Below are 6,000 nucleotides of genomic sequence, written 5' to 3'. Positions count from 1 at the left end.
CCGGTAAAACAGGTCGGAAAAACACGAGTGGGTTGCCTGGAACGCTACAAAGTCGTAAGTTGTGACTTGAAGCTGTAATTTACGATTTCAAAAGCCTGCCTGGAACGCAGCATTAGCGAAAACGACCGGACCACTTACTTCTGCTTTAACTTTGTACACAGGTATAACGAATAGAAAGTTTGTATTTGTCCATGTTTACATAAGATTCTTCTGCTTCAATTTCCTCTAATTGTAAAACTATTCAATACATGACGGATGTATAACACGAGCTGAAAATGATTGCTCCCGTGTTGTTAATTTGAACATTTGGCAAACAGTACAGTGTTTTTTGTTTTTGTTTTGCTTTTGCTGTGCCGATAGTTAATGTTTTTGGACACACACGGGTAATTTATTTCTACCTGTGGAGCTAATGTTGTTGTTGTTGTAGCTGCATTTTAGCAGATGCTTCTCTCTCTCTTCCTCGCTTCAAAATCAAACAAAACAAAAAAGTAAAACAAACTAAAAACTTTTATACTGATACTTCTCTGAATACAAGAATAACCCAACACTCTAAAGTCTGACATGACAACAGATCTCGCCTTCTCCCGGTTATTTTTACCATGTCTCAGTGTAAAGCATTCTTGCTGTAGCAGTGCAGGTGGTGACTGTCTTATACATTTTTATGCCGGGACTTACCATGTGTGCTCACATCATTATAAACACTCAACTGAGTCAACTCCACTCATCTGCTGCTGCTATTGAGAGGTTTTTCCTAACTGAGTGAAATGACTGGGAAGTATCTGAGTGGCAGCTATGATAAGAGATGGTCAAATCTAAATGATTCAGTACTTGCTTTCTTATCTCCTTTGGTATAGGTTGCACTGCACCATCGTTTATGAAAGGAAAGGAGATAATGGCATCCACAATTCCTTGTAACATTTAAAGTGACGTATACACGTCACTAATATCCATTGACGCATAATCCTAGTTTTGGTGCAGTCTGGTTCATTCAGATTGTTTTGTTTTTTCCCTGAGCCTGTGTGAATTGTTCCTCACATCTTTCATCACGACATTTTCCATCAAGGTTGAAGAAAAGTGGTCGGGAAATTACATTTTTTGACTTTTCAGCCACAGCCCAGCTCTCAAACAGACTCGCCGCCTTCAACACTTCCTGTACCTGCAGAACTGCAGCTATACATTGAAAAATAAACACAACTCCACTTGGGAGTTCCACAAGATTGATTCATGTACTAGAGTCAGACAGGAGACTCGTGCCTGTTAGCATGTGGATACTACGCCTGATTCCTCCTGCCTATGGACATCAAAAATATTGGCTGCTGCAACTGAAAGTATGTCCACACCATGGATGGGTACTGTAAATATTTGCCAGATGTGCTACATGCAAAACCAGGTTTCCTACATGGTATCACATTTGCAAGTCATGCAGGTTATGGCAAGATTATATGAAACTTGTGACTCTGATCACACACACACACACACACTATGAGGAAGATGTAATTCCAAACTATAGAAGCAATGAGTATTCAGAGCTCCTGCAGCTGAAGGTGGCCCCATTGTTGTTGACCTCTACAATTTACAACCTAAAAGATGTTTCTAATCGCCAGGGTATTTAAATATAATTTCTACTGAATTAGCACTTCAAGGAAAGGGGGAAAAATAGCTTGTCCTGGCTGGAGATGAGGCATTTCAGAAAGCGTATATGTATAACAACCAAATTTAAAATGCAAAAAGGAAATCTGCTCTCAATTTTCTGCACTGTTACTTTCCATGTTTCTCTCCTCTAAAATGGATTCAGTGCAACAAGGGTGAAAGAGGCTGGCATATCAAGTGAGAGAAAAGTTTGGAGAATTCTGTTAAACACATTCAGATATACCGGGTCCTGATCATTATCTATGGACCCAATAGTGAATAAGAAGTTCTCCACTACCAGCAGGGATTTGAAGACTGAAGCAAAGCATGTGGAGACAGATGGTGTTCAGGTTAAAAAAACAATATTATTTGATATGAACCATGACCTGCACCAAGCTGCAGTAGAAAGGAAGTGATCGTCTTATTCCTCTATAATTTTTCCCTTTGATACTCAAGATGCACTTTACTGCACAGTGTCAGTGTTCCTTACCAAGCCAGATTTCTTTCAGAATGTGCCTGCTTGACTTCTACAATCCAGAATTTCAATATTTTGTCAGACGTTGGACCATACCTAAGGAAATCTTTATGCTTCTGACAAATGGGCGCAGTAATTAAGGCTTGAACTTCTCCACTGCTGAATCCCAAGAAAGTCAAGAGTGTTTGCTCAGGTATGTGATGATTGGCTTTTGCTTACAGGGGATGAGATCCAGATGTGTAGTGTGTCTGCTACTGGAGTGAAAGAGGGCACTCCGGTTCTCACATGTGGGTAAGTTATGTCTCACACACTCCAAGAGTCTAATAATCAGCTATTCTAAAATAGTAATGAATGCCAAAACAAGCTCGGCAGATAGAAAGGAATCTGATAGTCCCTCTTCTAACAATCGTGTGGGATTTGTTTTTCAAAAATAAACCACCATCTATCAGGAGCTGGGATCCAGGTGCTTTGATTGGGATTTAATATACACAGACATCTCTACATGACTACTTTGTTCTGTTTTCATCAACCCTGATCGAATATCTAATCAAAACTTGGACGGCGGTTGCCTTTGATTGTCTGTAGTAAGTATGGCCATGCCACATTTTTCTGAAATTATGCATTCATGAATAACATTAAAGTTTAAATTAACGTCAGGGGAGAGTAATATTTGTATGAATTGCCCCAGAATTCACTGAAGTCACCATTCTGGAGTTAATACATCTGAACAGTTAACTGACACCCAGTGACAGTTAGACAATAGACAATGGACAATATACTGTGTGACATTACCCTAAAAACAATGGAAATATGAAAGGTCATTCCAAGCTGAAAAAGGCCATCTTAACGAGTAGGGCTATCTGGACTTGACGAAAGCAAAGGTCAGGCCTTGTCATTAAAGGTAAATGGTTTCATTTTCTTTAGTGGGCTCAGGAGCTCACACTGTTTCAACAAAGGTTTGTGTTTAGGGAACAAATCAATGTTTTAATTAACCTCGGCTTTAGGCAAGCATTGTGGTGAAATTGACATAAAAGCACTCAATGAATCTTGGTTTTCATTTCAGTAATTTAAAAAATTACCATAGCAAAAAGTGAGGCAAAGCTAGTGAAAAAATATTGCCAGCTTTTTGTCCCATTAATCCCAGAAGATTAAAGGGATAGTTCACCCTAGAATGATATTTCGCTCATTATCTACTCACCCTCATGTTGACTAAGGGCTGGAAGAATTTTCAGAGTCCACCGTCCCTTCTCCTTCCAAATCTCGCGTGATTTGCGCCGGCGTCAGTGCGGTTACTGCGAATCACGCGAGATTTGGACGGACCAGGAAGAGGAGCTTCGAGAAGCTTCCGCTACAAACAAGCTTAAAATATAGACTTATTAAATTTTTTTCGGGACAATTACGCAATTTGGGGCTTCAGCACAAGACGGACATTACATACGAGCATCATGGAGGTATTTGGATGTTTTTTTGTTTGTGTTTTTTTACGAAGAGCTCTGGTGTCCCTTTGCAACCGTTGCATTGAAATGCACTGCTACGCCGAGACCCCCTGTAACTCAGAGAAGGGACGGTGGACTCTGATAATTCTTCCAGCCCTTAGTCAACATGAGGGTGAGTAAATAATGAGCGAAATATCATTCTAGGGTGAACTATCCCTTTAAGTTTTTGTTTATTTGTCGTATTTCGTTTAAAGCATTATTTCATGCATGAGGCATGGAAATTGAGTTGGGAAGTATTGGTCTTTTAAACATTATTATTGTTATTGTCTTTATTTTCTTTTTTTAATTACATTTTCAAATTTCTGATTTTATTTGCCTTTGGGGTGAAATGTTTTAATCCTGGTTTAACCCTGTAAAGAATGTTATGACTATGTTTTGACATATGCTCTTATTATGTTGTTGTTGTTGTTGTTGTTGTTGTTGTTGTTGTTGTTGTTGTTGTTGTTGTTGTTGTTGTTGTTGTTGTTGTTGTTGTTGTTGTTATTATTATTATTATTATTATTATGTCTAACAGCTTTCTTTGAACCTTGCAGAAGAAGTATAACTGTAATGCAATTTTCATGTGTTGGAGGTGTCATAGTTAATTATGTGAAATGAAATGTGAAATTGTACTGTATGTAATGAGATCTTTTTCAAAGCTATTTCAACTTTTCTAATGGTGTTAGGGTTATGCTCTGTTCACTCTAGACCAGTGGTTCCCAACCTTTTTTGACTTGTGACCCCATTTTGACATCACAAATTTCAGGCGACCCCCGATCACTTACAGTCACGTTATCGCAGCTGTCAAGATGCTGCATTTTATTTGAACTCGATTTATATTTGAGAAAGTGAAAGTACAGAATACAGTTGTTTAAGATTATGTGTGGTGTTTTTAATCAAAATTTTAAAAATAATAATAATTAGTTTAAAATATCAGTAATTTTTTTTTCAGGCGACCCCATTTGAATTCCAGGCGACCCCACGTGGGGTCCCGACCCCAAGGTTGAAAAACACTACTCTAGACGCACTGTTAGACTCCATCCCAGAACTTGCTGGTATGCATAGGCTATAATGCTTACAATGCTTTTCTGACCCGGCCTTTTCACCTTATCTAAATCCGGACACCAAATTGTTGGCCTGAGTGTATTTTAGTTCTCAAGGGACCACAAGAAACGAGAGTTAAGTACAGTATGTTTACCTTTAGTTTTTGGGTAAGCAGAGGTCTAGCATATTGTAGATGAACACAGAGGAAAGAATGCATCAGAGCTTTGTCATTTATCACCAGAGCACTAACAACTCTGCAGCTAAAATAGCTTAATGGCTCAATTATTTTAGAAAAATGGTCACCACATGTTTTGAAAGTGTGGCGACTCTGATTCCAAGGCATTAGCTGTACTAGAATGAATGTTCTGTGCTCTGTAAACAAATAACCATGCACACATACAGTAGAATGACTAAAAGAGATAACAGCCATGTGTCTTTAACCATTCCTCGATGTATAATGCAAGTATGTAAAACCACTTACAGTTAAAATGTAAAACACATGTAAACACACTTGATTAATCATCTGTTCTCCATCACTAAAGGTGGCACTGGCAGTAAGGAATATGGGGAGTAATATGGACAGTCTAACACACGCACACGCGCGCGCACACACACACACACACACACACACAAACAACTGTCCTGTTGAAGTAAGGGATGAATGTTGGCAGTATTGTCATTGAATTAAGCTTTTTAAAGTTGTTGTAAAAGTGAAGAGCCAACAATAAAAAATAAATTAATAAAAAAAAAAAAAGATCTGGGCAGCCACATGTATTTAGTGATGAAATAGTGACCCCTGCAGGACAAATCCTCACACTGTCGTCAAGTTCTCCTCTTCATTTTAAAACTCACAAAGAAATAGTGTAATGTCTCAGATGAAAAATTAAATCTATTTTTGGTCAGTTTAACATCCAGGGCAAAAACTAATTTAAACCAAGGACTGACTTTTAATTGTAACCCAAAGTTGCTTAACCCTGAGGGTGGAACCCTCTGCTGGCTTCTTGCCTGGCCACATATGGGCCTCTATCAGATCTGTGAATGTGATAATCTGATTTTATTTGCTCCATTTTTTAAATAGGCCTATAAGCGAGAACAGAGTCAGCGGTTGAGCAGGCATGCAAATGACTGGAGAATATGCTACAGTATGAGTAGACAATTATACACTAGATCACTAAGTGTATGTAAATTATGCACTGAGAGCGGTTTTCACATACCTATTGTGTGATAGTGTAAACTGGAGTGACTTTTGACTACAAGCACAGATGCAGCACATTCCAGTGAGGTTACAAATAAAGTTGAACATTCCCAGCAGGCGGACTGATGCAAGATTGAAAATAATGATATCAGGGAGCTTGACTTAATATAGGCAAGAAAAAG

This window comes from Trachurus trachurus (assembly GCF_905171665.1).
Source record: "Trachurus trachurus genome assembly, chromosome: 9".
Taxonomy (NCBI): Eukaryota; Metazoa; Chordata; class Actinopteri; order Carangiformes; family Carangidae; genus Trachurus; species Trachurus trachurus.
The sequence above is the reverse complement of the archived record's forward strand: the minus strand, read 5'-3'. Positions refer to the sequence as shown.